This window comes from Crotalus tigris, unplaced genomic scaffold (genome assembly GCF_016545835.1).
Source record: "Crotalus tigris isolate CLP2741 ecotype Arizona unplaced genomic scaffold, ASM1654583v1 scf7180000023815.240080, whole genome shotgun sequence".
In the NCBI taxonomy this organism is placed as follows: Eukaryota; Metazoa; Chordata; class Lepidosauria; order Squamata; family Viperidae; genus Crotalus; species Crotalus tigris.
The window spans coordinates 35604-62795 of NW_024100204.1; the positions used below are offsets into that span (position 1 = coordinate 35604).

At 37.6% G+C, this 27192-nt stretch overlaps 1 protein-coding gene across 8 annotated transcripts in view; it reads right to left on the reverse strand.

Moving 5' to 3' along the window:
• Positions 1–27192, reverse strand: part of LOC120298223 (ras-GEF domain-containing family member 1C-like) — a 93119-nt gene that overhangs the window by 34614 nt on the left and 31313 nt on the right. For 2 of the 8 annotated variants that reach the window (XM_039321704.1, XM_039321700.1), the window contains exon 2: positions 851–1033. The exons of 3 other annotated variants lie outside the window; for them this stretch is intronic. The gene's annotated coding sequence lies outside the window, so the exon portion shown is untranslated. Of the gene's footprint in view, positions 1–850; positions 1034–24605; positions 24642–25435; positions 25524–26050; positions 26106–27192 lie in introns of those variants that run through there. 3 more of the 8 variants (XM_039321703.1, XM_039321702.1, XM_039321705.1) reach the window with 3 other exon arrangements.

Here is a 27192-nt window from a genome sequence, read left to right on the forward strand (position 1 = left end):
TTAAAAAGCTTTTGCAACTTCTCTGGAAAGTTGCTCTTGGAAGTAAACAATGAGTTCGGGGTGGAGAATAGGAAAAGGTTCAGGCAGTGATGCTTTATTCTTTCCAATGGCTCACCACAAAGTAATTGTGGGATTGTAACAGAGGCATTCTTGCAGGGGTGAACTAATTAGCACATGTAGTGTGACAAAACACAATTGGGAGGACGGTTTACACTCCTTGGAAACTCATTACCTGGTGATGACATATATCAGCAACAGGGCCTGATGTTAATAGCTTTCCTGGCACAAATTTATGGATATCTATTCAGAAGTAAATCTCACAAAGCTCAGTGGGGCTTAGTGCCAGGCAAAGATCAGCTGCATAACTTTTATCAACTGATCAAATCATCTATTGCTTATAGCCAAGAAAATGCAAATATTTTTAAATATTGGACTAAAGAATTCATTTAAAAAAGCATTGCAAGGACTGAATTGCTCTGATTTGGCACAATAGCATTCTGAAAGTGATATGGAGGAAAAGAACTAATTTTGTTGATGACACTTCCTCGCTCTTGGCTTAACACACGTAGGCACAGTTGCATACTTCGATGTGCACCAAGTTTTTTTAATGGCAAACTGTAGCTGTTTGCTGCCAATATAGTTGATTTGGGCTGTCATTCCATTTCCCAATGAACTATTATTTTATTACTATAAACCATGAGTGACTTATTGCTCAGAGCAAAACAGCTGCTTCTGTTTACTCATAAAGATATTGAGTTATCCTTGTCTCATACATCATTTTCTACAACTGCTGAGAACAGGAGGAATATGAAGTCTTTCCCCATTTTAACAAGTTGCCTATTTAAAGTACCTGATAAAGATAGCCATTAGTAGCTGTCAAATTATCTGCAGTACAGGCACTGATGGAACCACAGTGGTGATTACACGAACAGCCAATAATTCATGTCGACTACAAGAAGAATGAAGCTGGAATCATGCTTGGCTCATCTGGGAAGTGGAAAGCTTGACTGCTGCTGTGAATCTTCCTCTTCAGCTAATGAGAAATAAAAATATATATCTGTGGATCTTTGCCAAAGGACTTCAGCAAACTGTGCCTGCTTGATTTTCAGTTATTCTCTCCTCCTCCTGAAGTTCAGTGTTTTAGAAGATGCAGAAATCTGCAGTAGGAGCAAGTTCCACTGTGGAACAGATTTGGGAATACATAATGTTGTGTACATTCTAACCAGATTAAAATGTGGCTTTTAAAAATTCTTTTATCTTCTTACAAAGGGAAAAGTGCTATTAGTATCTTGTGAAACTATTCTCTCTTCTTAAAACTCTATAAATTTCTTTTCAACACATTCAGAATATTCCTGTGTATTTAAAGCTAGTAGCAGAATTGTCTTTGGTTCACCTTCTCAGTGGGCCATAAACATGTAATTTGCAGCCTACAAAACTATCAAAGTGCACATACTTCCTATCAGTCACAATAAAAAAACTCGAGTGACCAAACAAGCAGAATAATGAACCTATATGACATAATAATCTGTGTGAATCACAAAGAAAGATAAACAGGAACAGCATCATATTCATATACTATAGCAGTGCTTCTCAATGTTTGTGTGACGGCGACCCCCGTCACACAAACATTCTGCGCATGCGTGGCGCCGCGCGCATGGGGGCGGGGCCCCCATGCACGGCATGCATGCGTGGCGGCGCCCCCATGCACGACGCGCACGCGCGACAGCCCCACCCGCAGCGCATGTGCGCGGCGGCGCCCCCAGGCGCGGCGCACATGCGCGGCGCCACCCCATGCGTGGCGCGCATGCATGGCGCCGTGGAAAATGGCGGATCGCCACCTTTGGCGACCCCCGAAAAATGGTCGATCGACCCCAAATGGGGTCGCGACCCATAGGTTGAGAACCGCTGTACTATAGCAAATATGAACTCAGAAGCTTTTTCTTCAAGCAGATTTTTCCTTTCAACTGGCACTATTATTAAAGATAGTTCTTGATTTACAACAGTTTGTTTAGTGACCGTTCAAAGTTGTAACAGCAATTTAAAAAAGTGACATAACCATTTTTCACACTTATGACTGTTGCAGCATCCCCATGGGTCACATGATCAAAATTCAGTCACCTGTCAACAGACTCATTTATGATGGTTGCAGTATCCCTGGATCATGTGACTGACAAGCAAAGTCAATGGAAAAGCCAGAATCACTTAACAACCATCTTAATAGCTTAACAACTACAGCGATTCACTTAACAACTATAGCAAGAGAGGTTGTAAAATGGGGCAAAACTAATTTAACAAATATCTCACTTAGTAACATAAATTTTGGGTTCAATTGTGGTCATAGATTGAGGATTAGCTGTATATCATTGTGGGTGTGGCTTATTTAAGACTAGGAAAATCCCTTTGATCTTTATTAAAAATTAATGACAAGAATTCTTTCTTTATCAAATTGAAGTAATTATTTGGAATTCAGTGCTATAACAGTGAGTATATAAATGAGTCCAAGCATTCTGATCTTTAAAAAGCTGGCCATCTAAATCAATGTGTCCTATTTTAAGCACTGTTGTTCAGCTCTTAAAATATAAAGAGACTTATGAAGATCAAAAAAAAATCAAAAAAATTATCACCAGATATTTTAAATTAGAATGGGGTACAATGACAGAGTAATGAATGTAATTATTTTATTAAAATGATTTAAGTAAAATATAGTCACAATATATTGTTAAGACATAGTAATTTGTATGATGCTGACTTCCTGAGACATTCAATATTTGGGGCTAGCAGATTGGGGTAGATCAACCCACAGACCTAACAATGACAAGGTGAATCTGGAAATTTCACATCATGTCTGCAACAATGAGACTACATGCCATACCTTCAATTCAGTGCTCCCACAAGCTCGGTGCTTTCTGCTCTCTGTCTAATCCACCAGCAACTAGCATTTTGCTCCACAAAAGTAAAGGAGATTTGAAGAAACAAGGGAACCATATGGGCAAGATGACAGAGCAACAGAATAATGTGGCAAAGGGGACATTTAGATCAAGTCCAACCCCTACTCAATGAAGCAATTCAAAATATAGCACCTCAGGGACTTCCAGTTCCAGTACCCGGCGACGCCGGTTGTGTCTGGACACTCATCTCCACTCTTGCCGGGTTTTCATTGCTGGTAGACCCCCTAGTGGGTCGAATGTTGCCCTGGAGGGGCGACCACCGAGAAGGCTTGCTTGTGACTGCAGGAGGGCAGCAGCTTCTCTCGTGGCTCCAGCTATCTCCTTAGGGCCGACGGAGCAAAGATTGTCCTGCAAGACGGCCGATTACCCTGCTGCACCAGCCGAAAGTCAAAATTACATCTAAGTGTAATAGACCCACCGTGGATGATCCGGGTGAGACCCCTTCTAATCCTCTCTTCACCCTATTTTGTTTTTTTATTGCCTGTAAAAGCTTTGTTGGAATTATTTCCCTGTCTTGAAAAAGCAGCTTTTGTATGCGTGGGAAGAAAGGCGTTGAACAAAAGGATAGAACAAAAAAGTTTAAAGACTACACTTTATTCTCATTTACTTTGGGATACAGAAAAAACTCTTTTCTGAGCTGTACTACTATTTTATACTGGAAGATTATTTCTTTTTCCACTTTTTGCTTTAAAAGACAGAAAAAAGGGGGAAAAATGGTGTCCGGAAAAGATTTTTTAATCTACTGAAGACATTTAGTGGCAAAAAGTTAACATTGCAACTGCTGATTATTGTTTGGAGATGAGAAGGACTTGACCTTCAAACTATTCTTGAAGAGAAAAGATAAGCTGATGCAGCTGTGGGAATTGTGGGGGTAGATATTCCCTAACTTTTATTAATTACAGCCTCCACTAAAAGAAAAAAGGGACTCTCTTCAATTACTATTAAAATGGAGAAACCTTATTCACAATTAAACAGTAAACTTATATTGGAAAAGATTTATGAGACTACTGAAGAAATATACGCTACAATGAAAGAGATTACTAAAGAATTAAGAGCCAGAAACTCTACTCCAAACCTTCAAACTGATTTTCAGACTACATCTGATCATTCTACAAACCAAAACATATTAGAAGAGGAATCAATTGAGATTAAAGAGGAATTTATTTTATCTTACAAGCATCTAATCTATATCTTCGAGGATCAGAAAAATCAAAGACTGAGATTTGAACCTTTAAAGCAATGAGGCTTTAAGGATAAGAGAAATAGATGTCCAATGCAGAGGTCAGGATGCTTTTTATTGTCTCAAATGATATTACAAGCAACAAAGAGAGATCTATCGGCTGAAAGGGAAGCTTTGTTATGGAAACCTGTCTGGCACAAAAAGAAGGCCAGAATAAGACTGAAAAGAGAAATTTAAAATTATATGTAATGGATCAAAGGCACTGTAGAACTATGGATTGATTTAAGGATTAAGATTTTGGGTTAGGACTAAGAGAAAAATGGGTGATTATTAGAATATATATATTAAATAGATTAAGAATGTATTTTTTGGAATAATAGGTTTATTTGTATGAAAACTATTACGTAGTGGAATGAAGAAAATTGAAGAGGTTTTAGATTTGGATTGACTTAATTAATTTAATGTTAATTTAATAAGTTGATGTTTTTGTTTGATAATATGGATGTTATTAGGTATGATAATTAACTGGATGAAATTTGAATCTCGTCCAATGGACTGAAATGATTAAAGGTTTGATATTATCTTATCTTAAAGATATTGATTGATGGATGGATTAGATATGTATAGGATAGATTAATATTTTATTTTAATTAGGAGATATTAGTGGAAGAAGAAATAAACAAGACTTATGATAAAATTAAGGAACTAGAATATACATGGAAGGGACACCTGAATTGACAATGTGTTTATTTAAAGTTAAATTTGACTATGGTAATTGTAAATTCATAAAGCTCCAAAACAGGTTTAGGATTAATAGAAATTTAAATTAGAAATGGATTATCTTAAATATATTAAGTTATTTGAGGGAAATAGAGAGGGAATATTTGATGTATTGTTTTGAGTTATTCATATATGGTTTTATTTTTGAATGTTTGATTACCCCAGCACCACGGTGTGTCTTGAGCACTTTGTTTTAAGAATTAAAAAACCAATAAAATTTGTTTCAAAAAAAAATATAGCACCTCAGGAGCATGGTTGTTAGGCTCTGCTTCTACATATTCAGTGAAAAAAAATGGCACAACAGCTCTCTGAGCAATTAGTTCCAAAGCTGAATTGCTCTTATTGTGCAGAAGTTTTTTCTAGCCTTCAGACCATTATGTCATGTCTTGCATTCTAAAAAAGCTCAAGCTAGGGCTATCCCCAGGCAGTAGTCACTACTGCGACAATCATTTTTATGTTAAATTTGGATTGCTAACAAAGAGTTAAAGGGAGACTGGTATAACTATTTCGAGCTACTTAGCTCTCATCAGCCAGTCATACCCTTCTGAGTTTCGAGCCGGGGCTGCTTGCATGTTAGGCAGCTGTGTTGACCTCTAGGCCACAGGCTCTTTCTCACTTTGTCAGCTGGTCTCTTCCCTCCCTGATACAGCTGACAAAGTGAGAAAGAGCCTGTGGCCTAGATGTCAACACAGCTGCCTAACATGCAAGCAGCCCAGGTTCAAATCTCGGAAGGGTATGGCTGGCTGATGAGAGCTAAGTAGCTCGAAATAGCTATACCAGTCTCCCTTTAACTCTTTGTTAGGAATCCAAATTTAACACACACACACACACACACACACACACACACACACACACACCTATCTTTTATATATCTCCAATAAATCCCAATGAGTCTAATCCCCACAAGAGCAAAGCAATTAAGAGAAATCAAAATCTGGCAAAGAGTTGTGAGGCAGAAATATTTCTGGCTCAGTACTTAAAAGAAGAGGAAAGCAAAAGCTGGATTTCTATTTAGGATCATCTTTCCTGTCTTTCCTGACTTTCCTAACTCATATGCATCCCTCTCTAATAGCAGAATTTTTTCTTTCATAATGAAAAAAAAGTGCTGGCATAGGACAATGAATCTGAGAAGCTACCCTTTTTTCATTCTTACAGTAATACACAATAAGTCACATCACACACTAGTTACACAACAGTAAAAGTTGCAATACTTCAGTAGATCATCTCCTAACTTGCTGCTCTTTCAAATGTGCCAGATGGGGAATCCAAAACCTCCCAATCAACATGGTTGTTGTTGACTACATCAGCTGAGAATCCTGAAAGAGAAGCTAGCAGGCTAGAAGTAGGCTCCTCTATAGTGTCAGCATATGAAATTTGTAAGTAGATTAGCCAGACATGTATTACAGAATGTTTCTGAACTAAGTAGACATGAAAGGACTTGGATTATTATCAGGCATGCTCAGACTGAGTTCACCAGCTTTTATCTCAGATAATTATAATGTTTGTATTTCTTCAAAAATATTTTGCAAGCCAACTATTTGTTGCTTATTCTCAATTATTCTCATCTATTTTTTTCCTTTAATCCTATCATCTTTTTGTCCTGGAAGTTATGTAAGGCATACGCAACAGTGTTACATTAAAATTAATTGTCAGCATGCTGTTTGTGAGAGCAAGGTCACCTTTCTAGCAAAATGTGTGTGTTTGTTTATGTCTGTAAATTTTGTTTGAAAGGGGGGAATGAAGTAATTAACATGAATTTGGAAGACAATCCCAAGTAGACTATAAACAGCAAGAGGAAGATGTATGGTCAATTACATTAAATACCAATCAAAATTTCAGCCACATAACAGTTCTCCTGAGCATTTAATGTGTTATCTCATATAACTTCTTTCTTTATGTTTGCACCAGCAATTAAAAAACCTCAACAACTTTAGCTAGCAACTGGATAACTAAACTATTTGTTCTTAAAATACTGTAATGGAACAGAATTAAATCTATACAAAAGGTTAGGAAATAGCTTAGTGCCAAACCAGATTAAATTATTATCATGGCTTTTGGGAAAGGAGGGGGCGTTCAAGTGAGATGAGTGACTTCTTACATACTTTATACAGTATTTATAAGATTTTTCATTTCTCTTAATATCTTCTAAAAAGAATGCTAGCAACCAATGCAATCACCATGTAAAGCCAACTGTCTTCCAACTAGCTGTCTGGACACACATATATGTCCTGCAAATCCTGAGTTTAAAAATATGGAGGTCTTCTTCCTAAGGAGGATCTGATAGGAAAACCAAAAGGCAAGCCTTTTCCTTTCTCTGTACTGTTAAACTCACATTTCAGGATCTGAGGGAAAATATCTCTTCTTAAAAACTTCCAGTGTAGGAGCATTCACAACTTCTGGAGGCAGGTTGTTCCACTGGTTAATTGTTCTAACTGTCAGGAAATTTCTCCTTAGTCCTAGATTGCTTCTCTCTTTGGTTAGTTTCCATCCATTGCTTCTTGTCCTGCCTTCAGGTGCTTTGGAGAATAGGTTGGCCCCCTGTCTTCTTAGTGGCAGCCCCTTAGATATTAGAACACTGCTATTATGTCACCCCTAGTCCTTTGTTTCATTAAACTAGACATACCCAATTCTAGCAACCTTTCTTTATATGTTTTAGCATCCAATCCCCTTTGGTTGTTGAATTTTGGCAGTGAAGGTCACAAATGGCAATCATATGACTGCATGATGCTGCAATGTTGTAATTGCAAACCAGTTGCTGAGGACTCACATTGTGACCACATGATCACAGAGGTATTGTAACAGTTGCAGCTATTGAGGACATGTTGTGAGGACTCCTTATTCATCACTTATTCATAACTACAAATGGCTGCTGAAGAAATATGTGTTAAGCAAGCACTATCTGTGATGAGCTTAAAACAGAGCCAAAATTTACATTCTGGGTCAGGTCCATAGATGCTAAAGCAAGCTATCTGGGCCATAGGCAGTATCCAAAATTAAGTTAACCAGACCTAGTACATCACCTGTCTTAATCTATAATTCATGCCTGTGAGCACAACACCACTGGGAACTGAAAATGCACAAAATGGGTGTACACCAATGACACATACAAATTCAAAAGCAGTATTCAAATAGTTCTTCCTCCTGTCTCCCAAGGTTATTTATTCTCAAGCCCATTACAGAAACTGAATCACTCTTTTTTTATGCCAGGTGAAAATTAAGAATGTTTAAAAATATTTACTAATTTTGGGAGAGTAAATATTTTCTGAGAGAAATTGGAGTTGCTGACTTTGGCAAGCTGTAGCAGTTTCCCTAGACTCCAGGAGATCAGAATGACAGTTCTTCCAGTTCTTGTGTGTTAATTTAATTGGAAGACTATCATTCTCTCTATGACGGACAAAGAGTAACTATGGAGAATTTTTGCGGAGTGATAGCAGAAGGAGGTGCATTCTTAACTTAAATTCAAGAATTTTTTACTTAAATTTAATTCAATTCTTAATTTAAAGCCCTACTGAGAGCAGTGCTCAAGAACTGGAAGAGTATCAAAGCTGAAGCCTCTGGCTTAGTCACAATAAATAATAAGTGGAAACTGCAAAGAAATAAAGTGGGCTGCCAAAAGTCCCCTTTGACCAGATGGCTAGTTCTGAGTCACAAGACAAGGACAAAATAGCTATTGCATATTGGGTACCCACTCACCCAAGTTCCTGCTGTGCTTTCATCACAATCCACAGGGGTGGGAGTGGGTGGGAGAGGGTGTTCCTGGAAGGGATGAGTGGAGAACTCTGGGAGAATATGCCAACAATATATACTTTCATCCAGGGTCACAAAAAGCAAGAAGATCATCCCAGCTGCCCAGGTAAAACAAACCTATATTAGACAGCAGCAATGTAGAAAGATGCTAGAGAGGAATGATCACTATAATAACGATGTTAAAGATATAATTTCATATTGCAAAGGAGATGACAATGGTAAATCACTCCAATTGACAGGACACAATCACACATCTTAAGAGTTATGATGGTGCAGTGGTTAGAAGGCAGTATTGCAGGCTGTCTCTGCTCACTGCCAGGAGGTCAGTCCTGACCGGCTCAAGGTTGACTCAGTCTTCCATCCTTCTGAGATCAGTAAAATGAGGACATAGATTATTGGAGGAAATAAGTTGATTCTCTAAACGGCTTAGAAAGGGCTGTAAAGCACTGTGAAGCAGTATATAAATCTAAATGCTATTGCTATCTTGGGCATCAGAAAATTGAAACCAAATTGGAATTCAGACATTTTCAGTTAGAAGATCATACTGTTTGCTACATAGAACACGAAAAACAAAGAAGGAATGATGTTGCTTTCATAATCAAAGAAAGTTATAGCAAGAACAGTATTTGGCCACAGTGCAATTATTCTTGGATTTTTTTTACTGCCAGACCCAGAGAGATGTATTTACAAAGTATTTTGTCACATGTTCTGGCTTAGATACTATCGGCAAGTGATCTCCTAAGGTATTCCAAATAATAAGTTAATAATCATTTGAAACTATGCATTCCACTACTGAGCTCCTAAAACAAAAATGAGAACAATACAGATAAGATAAGATAAGATAAGATAAGATAAGATAAGATAAGATAAGATAACCTTTATTGTCATTTTTTTTACTGTGGGCACAACGGCACACATCAAAAATGAAATCTAGTTGCCTGCTCTCAAAGTGAAACACATATATGACACACACCTAAACATACTATATACAACATATGTATAGACCCACACCCCTACATATACATAACAAATAAATATTAAATATTGTCCATCTTGAACATATAATGGAAGGAGGAAGCTTGAGAGTTCACAAGGTTAATGCTGTATGGAATGAAACTATGGCTGAATCTGGATGTTCTGCTTCAGATACCATGAAGCCTCCTCCCAGAGGAGGAAAACAGGTCGTGAAGAGGATGTGTAGTATCCCAGATAATCTTATGGACCCTGCTCAAGCAATGCTTCTGTGCTATGTCCTGGACGGGAAGGAAGGAACTGCCAATGATCTTTTTGACTTACCACTCTCTGCACCGCCTTCCTGTCTGAAGCAGTGATGCTTCCAAACCAGACTGTGATGCTGTATGACAGGATGCTTTTGATCGTCCCTCTGTAGAAAGTGGTAAGGATAGGAGAAGGAAAATGTGCTTTTCTCATGCGATGCAGAAAATGCAAGGCATTTTCACCAGTGTCTCGCTGTTGAGTGACCAAGCCAGCCTACTCGTTAGCTGCACACCCAGGAATTTTTTGCTGGGAGTGTAACCTTTCAAAAATCTCTGATAAATCTTCTGCAGCATCATGTCCATTGGTCTATGAGCCAAACACCAAATGCTGTTTTGAATACATTTTAAAGTCACCTATGGAGGAGTCTTAACTCTGACATATAGGGAGAGTTTGTAGTACTTGAATGTATTCCTTCCTGAATGGCAACAAGAAAGGAGATGCATAACAGCCAACCGGCATTTTTTTGTCCTCAAAAGAGAAGATGGCCTATTCATCTTCTCTTTCTCTCACTTTTACTTGAGCTGAAGTAAAAGATGGTCCAATTTCTTCCCATTTTAAGAAACCTGTAAGCACCAAATCAAGAGGTGTTGCAATTGCATGGACTGACCAATTTGCTTGCTTCTAATCCCAGGTTTAAAAAAATCCCACAGTTAATCATATTTCATTAAGAAAGCAGTAATAGGAAAAGTTTGTGTGACTAATAATTTTTAAGAGAATAAATAAGTGGAATCTTTTTGTAAATAAATATACAAATCTTTTAAAAAGTAAATTGTAAAGAATTCTATAAACAAACCCAAAAAGCTTCAGTTACTTCAAAAGAAAAAATAATGAAGAGTTATTGGTTTGGTGTTAAAAGCAAACAAACCAAAAGGAGGGAATGACAACATGAAACAGGTACTTGAGCAAAGATATTAATTCAAGCAACCCTTCACTCTTGGACAGATGCCACAGTTTTTAATGGGTTCACAAAATAATGGATTATGACCAAATCAAAGTAGATATGCAAATGGAAAAGCAGCAGCAATTTTACAAAAACCTAATATACATTCAGCCTGACTCTACATTTTAAAGGAGAACTTGCAAAAAACTGGTATGATACTGTAAGCCTACTCATTTTTCCAAACATTGAAACTGAAATTTTAAAAGAAAGATAAATACCTTTTTTTTTTTTTGCAAATCATTGATAGATAGAGCACCTAACATGTTTAGCTGTTCTTTTCATATTTTATTTTATGTGGTAAAATTACAGAATAACCAGGTTATAGGCTTTCTGGTTTGGCACAAGCCTGAACTGAGCGAAGAATTGAAAGAAATATTTGGCGGAAGGGGCAGGGAGATAAGGGTATGAAACTGATATTCTGAAGAGTGGAATAATATCCAAGAAATAAAATGGTGAAAAAGTCATAAATGCTATGGGAATGTTGAAAAATGATAAAATTGCAAAGGTAAATTCTGTAACTGGAGAAATAAAAAATCAATAGGTATATGACTTTTTAAATAAATGTGTGAAGACTGCATTAATTTGGAAAATTCCATTACTTCTCTACAAACAGACAAAGGAGGCAGGAGAAAAATGAAATTAAATTGAATGAGTTACTTCAGAAGTGTGTATAGTAAAACAGGAAGAAATAGGATCAAAACCGAATGAGTGATGAATGTGGATTAAACACAAAAGTGGGTAACTGATATGAAAGAAGTATGTTGAGGAGGTTGAATCATACTGAGTAAAAGAGGATCAACTTACAAAACAAATATAGAAAGGAAGAATGAGTTAATGGAGAGGAGGGGAAGACCAAGACAGACTTGCTAGATCAGCGGCTCTCAACCTATGGGTCGCGACCCCATTTAGGGTCGATCGACCATTTCTCGGGGGTCGCCAAACAAGGCGATCCACCATTTTTCCCCCTCGGGGGCACCACCGCACATGCGCGCCGCGCATGGGGGCGCCGCCACGCAGGTGTGCGGCGCCGCGCGGCGCGTGGGGGCACTGCCGTGCATGGGGGCGCCGCCGTGCATGCGCGGCACGTTTGTGTGACAGGGGTCGCCGTCACACAAACGTTGAGAAGCACTGTGCTAGATGATGACAGCCTGAAAAACAAGAGAGGAGATTAGTTTAAACAACAAAAGGGCACCTTATAAATTGACAAATGGTCATGATTTTAGTTCTGCTTCCTTTTTCTTTTCCTATGCCTTTAATTTCTTTGCCTTACTATGTCTTACTCCTTGTCTGCACTCTGCCTGAAGTTAGTTAAACTAAAAGGGAAGAATGTGATGAGTATGCACAGGTCAGAAGAGTATGTACGGTATGTTGTCTGTCTCTGAACTGGGCATAAGCAAACCTTTCTTTTCTCACAGTGTTGTTTACAGAAAGTCCTTTTCATGCTGCCTTAATAATGATAAGAGTGTGTGCTGTGTATGAGTGGATACAGCAAAATGGGACTAAAAAGAAATTATGAGAAAAATCAGCAGCACAGAAGGCTATTCCTTTTTTCCTATTCTGTTGGCATCTGTTGGCCCTCATGAAGATGGGCCACTAGACAGAACTAAAAGGGAAAAAGGGGGGAATCAGTATAAAAGCCAGTACAGTATTGGACACAAGGAGCTGTCCAGCAAAAGCATGGAGCTGTCCATTTCCATGTTAAAGAGATGAGTGCTGAGGAACAGATTTGACTTTTTGTACCATATTTTTATTTTTTTTTATGCTGGATGGTAGATGCCCCCTTATTCTAATTGTTCCTACAATCTAGAAAAAATCACAACATTACATATATTCCATTGATACATAAATACAAGGAAATTTACATGCTACCAAAAATCTTTTGAAGCAACTATTTGCAAAGGAATAGGTTTAGTATACTAATTTCTATAGGAATAGTAAGTTTGTTCAGCAAAGACAGGGTGTAACCATTAGTTAATACTCATACAAAACCATTCTACTATTTGAGAACCAAGCCATTTAAGGTAGAAAATAGAGTTGCCTGTTTTCTTTTGAAAGGAATTATTCAACCTACAGTTATTTTGAAGTTGATGCAAACCATTATGTAGAGCAAGTGGGCCATTAATTTTCCTGAAAAGCCTGAAGAATGCTCAATATTTCTCAGTTTAATACCCTCACAGCAGTATTATAAATATGTTTGATGCAGCATGTCTTAGCACTATAAGCCCATTTTGGAGCCATGCCTGATGTATTTGCCCTTGGCAGGCTTTATAATCTAAAAGTACTAGAAATCATTGGCTTATCAGTGCTATTAACTCTGGACATTGAGCTGCTATTGGTTTTTAAACTGTTTCCATAGCTTATTATACAGCATATGAATCAACCATGAAACATCAGTTCAAACATGTTGCAGCCTATAGTCATTGCTGAGAAAAAAACAGTGACAGTTCCAATCCTCCTTCAATCATTTTCTTCTGACAGAAGAATGAAATAGGCTTTTATTTTTCCTTTTTGAGAGATGAATTGAATCCTTCAAAGAGAATTGTAGTAGTATCCAAAGCAAGTCACTCCTGCCATATCGACTTCTTCCTGGAGACTCTGTCTTATCTTAGAACTCCTACTGTTATTAATAAGTAAACAATCCCTTTTATGCCCCTTCCCATTTCCACCTTCATCTTGTTTTAAGCCTTGTTGCATTGAAAGAGCAAATGATTTGTAATCCTTCCTTTTAATCCATTATGACTTCAGAATGCAATAGGATTCTGTCCTAAATGGGTTTTAACTGGCTGTAGTCATGTAATGATACTGGTAGTAGCTGCTATTGTAAAACAGGATGGGTAGTTTGCACCACACCTCCAAAGACAGTGCCATCTTCACTGTATATGCTTTTTCATCTCTTTTTATTTCATGAAGCAATGTATGGATTTTTTTTAAAGGTACTAATATGTTTATGGCCACAACAGCATTGATGAAACTGCTTCAAGCGTCTGAAAGAAACACAGCTGCCATCATTGTCAGATTAGTTTTGCAGCCAGGCGGATTATGAAATGAGAGGCATGTGGTACATTTCTGATTAAGATGATAATACAAGAATCTTGATCTGGGTAATTATAGATGTTAGTAATATCACTATTACTATGTGCCTGCAACTACAACAATACCATCCACTTTTTCTTCCAGTTTCAAATAAAGACCTTCATTTCCAGCAAAACAGTTCATTTTTCTGAAACACCCTTGATAAACTGGCACAGACATGGAGAGCAACATCTATCGGTTTGAGCACTGTATTCTGCCAAGAGATATTTGCATATATAATGCCTGCTTTTTCCTTTAATTTTTTTTCTTCAAATCACTTAATTTGCTACAATTATTATTTGCTGTCAACAGCAAGAAAAAAAGGCAATTATAAACACTGGAAAAAGCTTTGCAGGGGGAAAAGCCATTTTGACTTCTTTTGCCACACATTCATTCATCAGAAAGACTACATAACACCCACTACCCTTCTATCAGCATTTTCACATCTTAAAATTTCTCCATCCATTTCCCCATCTTCAGTCAACATCATACTCTTTATCTTGCAATCACCTTATTTGTATTCTCAAGGAAGAGCATGGCATCCTCTGCACAGAAAACTAGATATAATTTGCGTTCCCAGTCAATGCACCTCTCCTGACATCACCAGCATTCTTTATACATTTATCCATAAATACATTAAACAACCAAGGGGACATCACACATTCCTGTACTACTTCCAGCTCAATATTGGAGCATTCCCTAAACATTCCTGACATTTAAGCTCCATCATATATTGCTCTTATTACTTTCAACAACCAACGTTTACTCCATAGTCATGCCTGTTAAAAGCTATTTAATTCAATTCATCATATATTTTCCAAAAATCAATAAAAATAGAATAGTTTTTCCTCTGAGTTAGGTTATGTGATGATCTTGTTTCTTGCTATAGCTGTTTACTGATTCGTCCATGTAGACACACAGATTATATTGCTGAGGATTGTGTTGTAAAAAACTGAGAATGAACAATACATCATAGTACTCATGGGAAAAGGAGGGACAGATATGAGTTTTGCCAAAAGCGGAGAGCCCTAAAATGATGATATGCTAAGAGAGGATTCTGGAGAGAAGATAGAGAGGTGTGGAGGTTCTAGCCAAAAGGTTTTTTTTTAAAATAATAATTGTTATTATCATTTTCCTTTATACAGCTCTAGTACATATTCAGCAGACTGTGTCATTTTTACATACTTCGGATCAACATTCTATACAATATATACACTATATACATTCAATATCTAACCCACAATAGCCTTATGTATATTTCCAATTTTTGTTTCTATTGTCTATCCAAGTATACCATTTTTCCCAAACCGCGTAAAATTCCGAATCACTTTTTCTTTTAATTCTAGCGAGAGTTTGTCCATTTCGGCACATTCATATATTTTCTAAATGATCAATCCCTCTGGTAGTATATTGCATTCCTTCCAGTACTGTGCAGACACAATTTTTGCCACAGTTAATATATGTGGAATCAGGTATCTTATTTTCCTATCAAATTTCTTTTTAAGTATTCCCAGGAGAAATGTTTCCAGGTTTAATTCTATTTGACATTTTGTTAGCTCTTGTAGCCACCCTTGTATCTTAGTCCAATATTTTTTCACTTCAGGACACAGCCACCAAGCATGAAAGAAAGTACCTTGACGATAGTTACATTTCCAATATTTTGGGCTTTGATTCGGATACATTTTCGCCAATCTTGCAGGGGCTAGGTGCCAACGGTATAACATTTTATATTTATTTTCCTTATATGCAGTGCATTTTGTTATTTTGTAATTTTTGTTCCAAATTTTTTCCCAATCTTCTAATTCTATATTGTGCCCTATGTTTTTTGCCCATGCAATCATTGGTTCTTTCACTATCTCCTCTACTCTATCCAATTCTAATAAATAATTATATATTTTGGATATTAATTTTCTTTCAGGGCCTATCAATAGTTTGTCTAATTGTTTTAGTTCCGTGTCAATTCCATACTCTTCCACATCTTTCTTGTATCTAGATTGCAGTTGTAAATATGGCCACTAATCAATAGTTATTCCCTGTTCTTTTAATAACTGACTACTTTTAAGCTTCCCCTGTTTATCTAAAATTTCCAAGTATCTGGGCATTTTGCTTATATCCAATGTGTTAGGGTGGATCATTGCCTCCATGGTAGATAGCCAACCAGGAATTTTCCTATAGTATTTTTTTCTTATATCCTCTCAGGTTTGTAACAGTGCATCTCTTATTTTATGTCTATAGAAATATGAGTGTATCCTATTTCCTTTATCCCACATGAAGGCATGCCACCCCTTCTGTAAATCGTGCCCTTCCAGTGTTAAGATTCTTCTTTTCTTTAAGTTAACCCAATCTCTTATCCAGACCAGAGTTGTTGCTTTGTAATAGAGTTCCCACACCGGAAGTCCAAAGCCACTTCTACTTCTGTTGTCTTGGAGAGACATCCTCGCCTTTTTTCCTAACCAAACATATTTTGTAGTAATTTTATTAAGTTCTCTAAAAAATTTCTTATCTAATGATATGGGAATTGTCTGAAATAACATCTCGCAGTCAACCATATCCCTAAATATTTAATTTTTTTGACAATTTGTAAATCCATTTCCTTTTCTAATTCTTTTTTCTGATTTGTTGTTAAGTTTTTAACTATCATTTTGGTTTTCCTTTTGTTAATTTTAAGCCAGATATTTCCCCATATTTTTCTATTTCTCATATTGGAATGGGACCGGATTCCAAAGGTTCTTTAATGATAAATACCATATCGTCCGCGAATGCCTGTGCTTTGTACTCTTCTCTTTTAATTTTCATTCCCTTTATTTCTCGGTTTGCTCTAATTCTATTTAAAAGTATTTCTAATGTTAGGATAAAGAGAAGTGGTGACAGTGGGCATCCCTGATGTACCCCCTTGATTATTTGAAATGTGTTGGTGGTATCCTCATTTACTATTACCCTAGCCTTCTGCTTCTTATATATTGCCACTATCTTATTTTCAAATTTACTTCCCAGTTCCATAAGTCTAATTTGCCTAATCATGAATTGCCAATTTAGATTTATCAAAGGCCTTTTGAGCATCCAGAAAAACAAAGGCCGCTTGTTTCTCAGGATGGGCTTCATAATACTCCAATATGTCTACTATTATTCTTGTATTATCTCTTATTTGTCTATTTGGAAGGAAGCCATTTTGATCTGGGTGTATTATCTCATTCAACACTCTTTTCAGCCTGTCTGCTATTATGTTCATAAATATTTTGTAGTTTGCATTTAAGAGGGTTATTGGTCTGTAATTACTGATTTGATTTTTATCTGTACCTTCTTTCGAGATTAAGGTGATACATGCCTCCCTCCACGATTCCTGTACTTTCGCTTCATGTCGAACTTCATTACATATTTCCACCAATATTGGTTCTATAATCTCACTTTTCTATAAATTTCCCCTGGGAGGCCATCCAGTCCTGGTATCTTGTTATTCTTAAGTCTTAAAATTGCCCCTCTCAATTCTTCTAACGTTATTTCTCTGTTTAGCATTGCCCTTTTCCCCTCTTCTAGTGGTATGATCCCTTCTTCCAACAAATAATTATCAATTTTATCCATTGCTATTTCATTTTGTTCATAAAAGTTCACATAATAGTTTTGTACAATTTTCTTTTTCTCTTCTTTGTTATTTTGTAGGGTCGCCATCTCATCATATAATTGTTGGATAATCCGTCCTTCTTTTTCCTTCTTCAATTTATAAGCCAACCATCTTCCAGTCTTATTGGCATGTTCAAAAAAAAATTGTTTGAAAAATTTTAAATTTCTTGCAATCTCTGCTTGTTCTAGTATATTTAATTTATATCTGTCAAGTGTCAAAGTTTCTTTAGCTAATTCATCTCCTGGTTTTGTCTGAAGTTGATTCTCCAATTTTCCAATTTCTTCCTTTAAAATATTAAAATATTAAAAATGCTTCCATTTTTCCTTATTTTCCTTTGCCATATAAGCTATTGTTATTCCCCTTATATAAGCTTTCATAGTATCCCATAAGTTTGTTAATGAAGTGTGTTGTTTTTTATTTTCTTTTAAAAAAATAATGTCAATTCCTTTGTTATCCTTTCAATATATTCCTTTTCTTTTAAGATTTGGGGGTTTAGTGTCCATTTTTTGAATTTCTCCCGTTGACCTCTCCATTTTATCTCAAGAGGGTTATGATCTGCCCATGTATTTGGGGAGATCTCAATCTTTTCTATTTCTGTAGCTAATTCCTTATTCATCCACAGCATATCAATTCTAGACCAAGATGCATGGGGGTTGGAGTAAAATGTATATTTATTTTCTTTTGGATGCAGGGTTCTCCACATATCTATCAAATTTAATTCATCTATCAATCTAAAAATGTTTTTGATAGTATATTTCTTTTATTCTTGTTAGTTTTATCGCTTATGTAATCTTTTTGGATATCATCTATCCTATTATAATCACCCCCTTTATGGATTACTGCCTTGTCATGGCGAAGGGGCTTGTGTAACTCAATGAAGCTATAAGCTATGCCGTGCAGGACCACCCAAGACGGACAGGTCACAGCAGAGAGTTCTGACAAAATGTGATCCACTGGAGAAGGAAATGGCAAACCACTCCAGTATCTTTGCCATGAAAACCCCATGGACAGTACTAAAAGGAAAAAAGATATGACGCTGGAAGATGAGCCCCTCAGGTCGGAAGGTGTCCAATATACTACTGGGGAAGAGCAGAGGGCTCGTACTAGTAGCGCCAGAAAGAATGAAGCGACTGGGCCAAAGCCGAAAGGATGCTCAGCTGTGGATATATCTGGTGGTGAAAGGAAAGTCCGATGCTGTAAAGATTTTTTCTCCATAGGAACCTGGAATTTAAGATCCATGAATCAAGGCAAGCTAGACGTAGTCAAAAAAGAGATGACAAGACTGAACATCGACATCTTAGGAAGCAGCGAACTAAAATGGACAGGAATGGGTGAATTTAACTCAGATGACCATCAGGTATACTACTGTGGGCAAGAATCCCTCAGAAGAAATGGAGTAGCCTTCATAGTCAATAAAAGAATAGGAAAAGCAATACTGGGATACAATCCCCAAAATGACAGAATGATCTCAATTCGAATCCAAGGCAAACCATTCAATATCACAATAATCCAAATCTATTCCCCAACCACTGGTGCTGAAGAGGATGAAATTGACCGGTTCTATGAAGCCCTACAGCACCTTATAGAATTAACACCAAAAAATGATGTCCTTATCATCATGAGGGATTGGAATGCTAAGGTAGGAAGCCAAAAGATAACTGGAATAACAGGCAAGTTTGGCCTTGGAGTACAAAATGAAGCAGGGCACAGGCTGATAGAATTTTGTCAAGAGAATACCATGGTCATAACAAACACTCTTTTCCAACAACCCAAGAGACGGCTCTACACATGGACATCACCTGATGGTCAACATAGAAATCAAATTGACTATGTGCTCTGCAGCCAAAGATGGAGAAGCTCTATACAGTCAGTAAAAACAAGACCAGGAACTGACTGTGGCTCAGATCATGAGCTTCTCGTTGCAAAATTTAGGCTTAAATTAAAAAAAGTAGGGAAAAGCACTAGGCCACTTAGGTATGAACTAAATCATATTCCTAATGAATATACAGTAGAGGTGACAAATAGATTTAAGAAATTAGATCTGATAGACAGAGTGCCTGAAGAACTATGGATGGAAGTTCGCAACATTGTACAAGAGGTAGCAACTAAAACCATCCCAAAGAAAAAGAAATGCAAGAAAGCAAAATGGCTTTCTGAGGAAGCTTTGCAAATAGCTGAGGAAAGAATGGAAGCGAAAGGCAAAGGAGAAAGAGAAAGATACACCCAATTGAATGCAGAATTCCAGAGAATAACTAGAAGAGATAAGAATGCCTTCTTAAATGAACAGTGCAAAGAAATAGAAGAAAACAACAGAATAGGGAGGACCAGAGATCTCTTCAAGAAAATTGGAGATATGAAGGGAACGTTTCATGCAAAGATGGGCATGATAAAGGACCAAAATGGCAGGGACCTAACAGAGGCAGAAGAGATTAAGAAGAGATGGCAAAACTACACAGAAGAACTATATAAGAATGAGCTTAACGTCCCAAATAACCACAATGAGATGGTCACTGACCTCGAACCAGACATCCTAGAATGTGAAGTGAAATGGGCCTTAGAAAATCTGAGCAACAACAAAGCTAGTGGAGGTGACAGTGTTCCAGCTGAGCTATTCAAAATCCTAAAAGACGATGCAGTAAAAGTGCTACACTCAATTTGCCAGCAAATTTGGAAAACTCAACAGTGGCCACAGGATTGGAAAAGGTCAGTTTACATTCCAATTCCAAAGAAAGGCAATGCCAAAGAATGTTCAAATTATCGCACCATTGCACTCATTTCACATGCTAGTAAAGTTATGCTTAAAATCCTACAAGCTAGACTCCAGCAGTATGTGGATCGAGAACTACCAGAAGTACAGGCAGGATTTTGAAGAGACAGAGGAACTAGAGATCAAATTGCCAACATACGCTGGATCATGGAGAAAGCTAGGGAGTTCCAGAAAAACATCTACTTCTGCTTCATTGACTATGCAAAAGCCTTTGATTGTGTGGATTACAACAAATTGTGGCAAGTTCTTAAAGAGATGGGAGTACCAGACCATCTCATTTGTCTCTTGAGAAACCTATATGCGGGTCAAGAAGCAACAGTGAGAACCGAACACGGAACCACTGATTGGTTCAAAATTGGAAAAGGAGTCTGGCAAGGCTGTATACTGTCGCCCTGCCTAATTAACTTATATGCAGAGCACATCATGAGAAAGGCAGGGCTAGATGAAACAAAAGTTGGAATTAAGATTGCCGGGAGAAATATCAACAACCTAAGATATGCAGATGATACCACGCTAATGACAGAAAGTGAAGAGGAACTAAAGAGCCTCTTGATGTGGGTGAAGAAGGAGAGTGCAAAAGTTGGCTTTAAACTCAACATTAAGAAAACCAAAATCATGGCATCCGGCCCTCTCAATTCCTGGCAAATAGATGGGGAAGAAATGGAGGTAGTGACAGATTTTATTTTTCTGGGCTCCAAGATCACCTCAGATGGGGACTGCAGCCAAGAAATTAAAAGATGCTTGCTCCTGGGGAGGAAAGCTATGGCAAATCTAGACAGCATACTAAAAAGCAGAGACATCACCCTTCCAACAAAAGTGCGTATAGTCCAGGCCATGGTTTTCCCAGTTGCAATGTATGGCTGTGAAAGTTGGACCATAAGAAAGGCTGAGCGCCAAAGAATTGAGGCCTTTGAACTATGGTGCTGGAGAAGACTCTTGCGAGTCCCTTGGACTGCAAGGCGTTAAACCGGTCAGTCCTAGAAGAGATCAACCCTGACTGCTCTTTAGAAGGCCAGATCCTGAAGTTGAAACTCAAATACTTTGGCCACCTAATGAGAAGGAAGGACTCACTGGAGAAGGGCCTAATGCTGGAAAAGATTGAGGGCAATAGAAGAAGGGGACGACAGAGAATGAGATGGCTGGATGGATTCACTGAAGCAGTAGGTGTGAACTTAAATGGACTCCAGAAGATGGTAGAGGACAGGAAGACCTGGAGGAACATTGTCCATGGGGTCGCGATGGGTCAGACACGACTTCGCAATTAACAACAATAACAATTATAATCACCTACAATGCATATATTCCTATGTCCTGTTACAATTATCTTTTCATGCAATTTCTTATAATACTCCCTCTGATTTTTATTAGGTGCATAAATAACTATCAACAAGATTTGAGTATGCCCTTGCTTTATTTCTATCATTAGAGTTCTTCCTTTTGGATCTGAATAAATTGGATTTATCCCTTCTTTAATATATACCACCATCCCTTTCTTCTTCTTCTCTGCCAGTGCTGTATAAAGTGTCCCTAACTTTTTATACTCTAAATATCTTTCATCTTGTTTTTGGATGTGTTTTATCATCGCTAAAGTGGATAAGACTGCTCTAATGGCTACCAAAGATGAATTTTGGGGATGCTGGATAAGATCAGGACCAGACTTTCCAAAACATTTGAGGGCATGGAAAGAACTGTGAAGACATATTGTCATGGTACAAGCAGGTAGATGACCCTAAGGCTTGGCTGGGGCTGAAAATTGATAGAAAAAGCAAGATCAAAGTCTTACCTACCACAGCATAACTAGCCAATTACCTTGATACTATATTTCATTACCTTTTTAGGTGATAAAATGTCAATTCATTTTGTAAGCTATTTTCTCAAACCTAGGGACTCTGTGGACTATGGTCTAAATTTGGTGTCAAAATGGACTAAAGAATTTCAGATTAAGAAGACTTTTTAAAAACAAAATACCATGCAGTAACCTGCAGCTGCCATTAATCCTTAAGGAAAACTCCTGCGGCATGGAGCAATGGTCAAAGGGAAAGAGAGATTTCAACAAAACTACAACAGAGAAGTAAAGTTTTTCTATCTACTTTCCTCTTCAGGCACCATTACAAAATCAAGAAGTATTTTCAAGTCAGCCATTGAACCTCATATCCACCATGGAGCCAAATACGTTGCAAAAAATATCCACAAATCTGCCTTTCAATGTCATACAAAGATAATATAAAGTCTGTGTAATTACAAACTTAATGCCGTATTTGTATGTTTTCTAATCTGTAATAAAATGAACAAATACCATTGGTGGAATAACAGCCACCGTTGTCGTCTCTAACATGAAGTTTTGGGCTGTGCCAACTTATGCTGTAGAAGGCACTGGAACAAAACACACTCTGCATTAGCATGCTATAACACAACTTTCTCTTACCGCCTCAGAGAACAACCCCTGCTTTACATAAATCTTTCATGAAATGCTCTGCCTCAAGCACTACTGCCTAAGCAAAAAAGGGCAGCACTGAAGAAAACAGATTTTTTTTTTTCTGCAAAAGCACATCAAATCATACAGGAAAGTAAATGGAATTCTTATCTGCTGTGTTTTCACAAAGTCCCATGAGGTCTCTCAAAGAGAAACAATATAATTAACAGATATGAGATATTGGGAATAATTGAAAGGTGGTTTTGGAGTCTGGAGAGAAAAGCTATTTAAATTGTTCCAGACATCAATACATAGGGAGTCAGAATAAATTTAGTCTGTATTATTCAAGTCTTCACATGTTCAGAACAAGTTTCTCCAGATTCTGTTTTTCTAATATAATTAGAGATTACCGGAGCTAATATAATTGCCAATCTGAATTAAGGGAAGATATTTCACACATAGTTTATGCTAGAAATGATGAATAAGACTATGTGTCTGTTTCTTCATACCAATAGGCTTCATCAAGCCCATAAAACTTCAGTCATAAAAATATAAGGCACACAAACAGAAGGTTTATTAAGCTGTTGATAGGCATCAAATATATTACTGTTTTCAAATTGTTAGTCCAGTTCTCAAAGTCTACTATTAACATCTTACTAAGGAACCACAATCAAAATGATCAAATGATGAGAACCAGCAGAATTAAAACATATTTTTGTTCTGTTTCATGAAATGTATACTATGCCTTTCCTTCACAGAGTTCAAAGGGTGGTTTTTTGGACAAGTTTTAACTCTTCCAGATTTTCAGATCCTTTAAAAGAATATTCTGATATTTTCTTCATAATAATATTAATTTTCATGCACTATAACAAAATAATAGAATTGGATATCATAATTACTCTAATAATTTAATACAGTAAATTATTTAAGTTCTGAACTAAAATAACCTAAAAGTCTCATTTAAAATTTATAATTATCCAAATAAATAAAACTTATCTAACAATAATGCATTTCTGAATAAAAAACCAATACTTAATATACTATTCTAAATTAGAAACAACAGACTAAAGCTCTCAAAATATCAGTATAAATAATAGTTCTTAGACCAAAAATCTGGAATAGATTGAAAGATGTAATGAATATATTTCTGAAAATTCTGCTTCTATATATTTCCATAGATGTTACAATTACTATTTTTTTAATGACTGGAATTCTCTCCTTTGTAAAAATAAAAATGTTTGATGGCTAATGGTAGTCAGAACCTTGAGTGGTTAAATCCAACCTCAAAGTATTATTATGCAAGTTACTATGAACCAGTCAGCATATAATTGGCTATAGTAAATAATAATAATAATTCTGGTGATTAATCACTGTGTTATCTTGATGAGCAGGAAGACCTAGACTGAATTTCAAAAGAAAAATATTTGCAACAAAAGATTTCAGTCTAGCTGTGTCTTAATTTCCTAATTCACTTAATGTTAATTTATGGATGAAGATAACTGCAAACATGCTTTAACAAAATTATCTTATTTTTAAATACCGGTAATTATTTATTTATTAAAACTGAACTGTCATAAACCCAAAGGGGTTTAGTATTCATATACAGGTAATCCTCGAGTTACAAGTGTAATGGAGCCTGCCCATTCCACTCGTAACTCGAAAACTCATGGGAGTGAATCTTGTACCTCGAACAAGATCACTCCCTTGCTCGTTAAGATGCACGCAGCTTGTTAAGCGCACATGAGGTATCTCAGGGTGGGGAAGGCTATGGGGGGGCTAGTAATGGAATACGCCCCCAAGCCTCCCCGACTCACTAAGATACCTCATGCTTTCCCCTCCCTTCCTGCTGCGCCAGACTCACCTCGAAAAGATCTGTCTCCTCTGCCGCGGTTTCTGCCTTTGAAAGAGAGGAGAGTCAATGGAAGCTCCTGGGTGCCCTTAATATTGCGCAAGTTCAGGCACTGATCCTCTTTTGCAGAGAATGGGAGCCTGAACTCTTGCAGTGTATGCTCCCGCCCCCAACTCCTTTCAGCCACTGCCGGAACAATTTTCACCAAGACGGAGACCTTGGGGAAATTGGAAGCTCCGTCTGCATGCAAATGCACGCTTAGAAAAGGAATGCCTCGCTCTCTGGCTCCGTGTTTGCCAGAAAAAGCCATTTCTCAAGATCCTTCCTGGCAAAAACAAGCCTCCAGAGCGAGTGCGCTCACTCCAGAGGCTTATTTTCGCAGGATTGCTCTCAATAGGAGTGCTCACTCTGGAGGCTTGTTTTCACCAGGAAGGGGTTTAAGAAATGGCCTTTTCCGGCGAAAACAGAGCCACAGAGAGAAGTGCGCTCACTCTGGGGGCTTGTTTTTGCAGGATTGCTCTCAATAAGAGTGAGGCACACTTGCTCTGCAGGCTTGTTTTCACCAGGAAGGGGCTTGAGAAATGGCTTTTTCCTGGCGAAAACAAGCCTCCGGAGCAAGCACACCTTGCTCTGTGGCTCTCAAGCCCCTCCCTGGCGAAAATGGAGCCAAAGAGTGAGGTGTGCTCGTCCAGAGGCTTGTTTTCATCAGGAAGGGTCTTGAGAAATGGGTTTTTCTGGCAAAAACCAGCCTCCGAGCCCTGATGATGGCGGAGTGAGACAGCAGTGGCCAGAGCAGACCTTCCCCATCTCCCCTCACTTCCCCAAAGCCTCCCTTCACTAACCTCCTTTCCAGCTCCGTTCTCCACCACCGCGTGCAGTGCAACAAAAGAAACCTGTGGGACTACCGGTAAAAAAAAAAGTTCAATCAGATCTTCCAACTTTGCGAGATCTTTTTTTTTCTGTGTGAGAAGTTGGAAGGTCAGATTGATTTTTTTTTTTTTAGTCCTACAAACTTGTTTTGCTGCCCTGCACATGGAGAACAGAACTGGAAAGGAGGTTAGTGAAGGAATGTGGTTGCCCTGCTCTGAGTGAAAGGAAACGGAGGCACAGAGCAGGATTGTTTTCAATAAGGCTGGCACATGCAGTGCACCTGCTTCTTCTTGAGAGCAATCCTGCTCTGTGCTCCATTTCCTTTCCCTCATTGCATTATGCCATTTTCTTTAATTGACTTAATCATAATAGGCTGGGGTTCTCTAACATTAACCTATAAACCGCATCTTTGAAACTATAGCGTTTGAGTTCATGCAGTATCCTAACCCAAAACCAAGCACATTATAAATAAGCTGGGATGGATCTTCATTACAATATGTCCATCTGAGTCTGAGTGGTAGCTGTTATTAGCAAAGCAATATTATTAAGCAGAAAAGGGAAGGAGAAGGTTAGAAAGTGAAAATGACCTGGAAATTATAAACGGGAAAAATGACTGATGGGGCACCGGAATTAACCCAGTTATTGGGATAATGGACAATACTCATTACATTGCGAACTGCTGAGCTTTACTATCTCCTGCTCTGGCAGTGCCTTGGCAGATGAGTTGTCTGATGATTAATCAAAAGCCACTCTAAAAGCAATGAAGGAACTACCCAGAAACTGGCTGCTTTGTTTTTTCATCACGTAGCATGCTACATTAAACTGCAGAAATGAGAAGTTTTCCTGCCCTCTCCAACGGCATTGCAAAAGGCCCTGTAGCTTACTACAAATAACAATTCATTGCATGTACACATGTGTGCAGTATGTGTGTGTGTGCGTGCACGCCTTATATGCATAAACAAATATGTATACACTCTAAATACAGAATAATGTTTAATTAATACAGAAGTCAATGGCAGAAGACTCTGTATCTTAATACTTCATGCCAAATCTTGCACCAGAGACAAATTATGTGTGTTTAATCACACTTGGCCAACAAAGTATTCTAAAGCTGAATACTGAATCCTAAAATTACAACATAGATTAACATGATTAAAGGAGTCCCTATGCAACCAGTCCTAATTACTAGATGAAAGTTAGTTTATTTCAGAGGTGGACAACTATGGTCTCTTTATGACCTGTGGACTTCAACGTCCACAGATCACAAAGGGACCACAGTTGCCCACCCATGATTTATTTATTTGTATATATGTTATCCTTGGATTTTCTTTGATTATTATGCAGTATGTGTCTGTATGGTGGGATTATGTCTTCTGATTATGTCAATACATTCAATTATTATGAACACACACACACACACACACACACACACACACAATCCTATTAATTTGATCCTAAATCATTTCTCCTGTTTTAAATCTCAAGTTGGGTTCATTCTGTTTCTTCTGACAAATGTTTCTCCATAACAATTTACTCTGCTTTTGGTCTGGTGGTTCTATTTTCTATGTCTATCGCTGATAATCAAGCAGCAGGAAACAAACACAAATTGGCTCAAGAGTATTTTCCCCTGAAGTTAAATCAATAAGACTGCTACAATAAGAGGTGTCTGACATAGATGAGAATGTCTGAGTTCCTGAATGAAACCACTAGCAAATTTCATGTTACCATT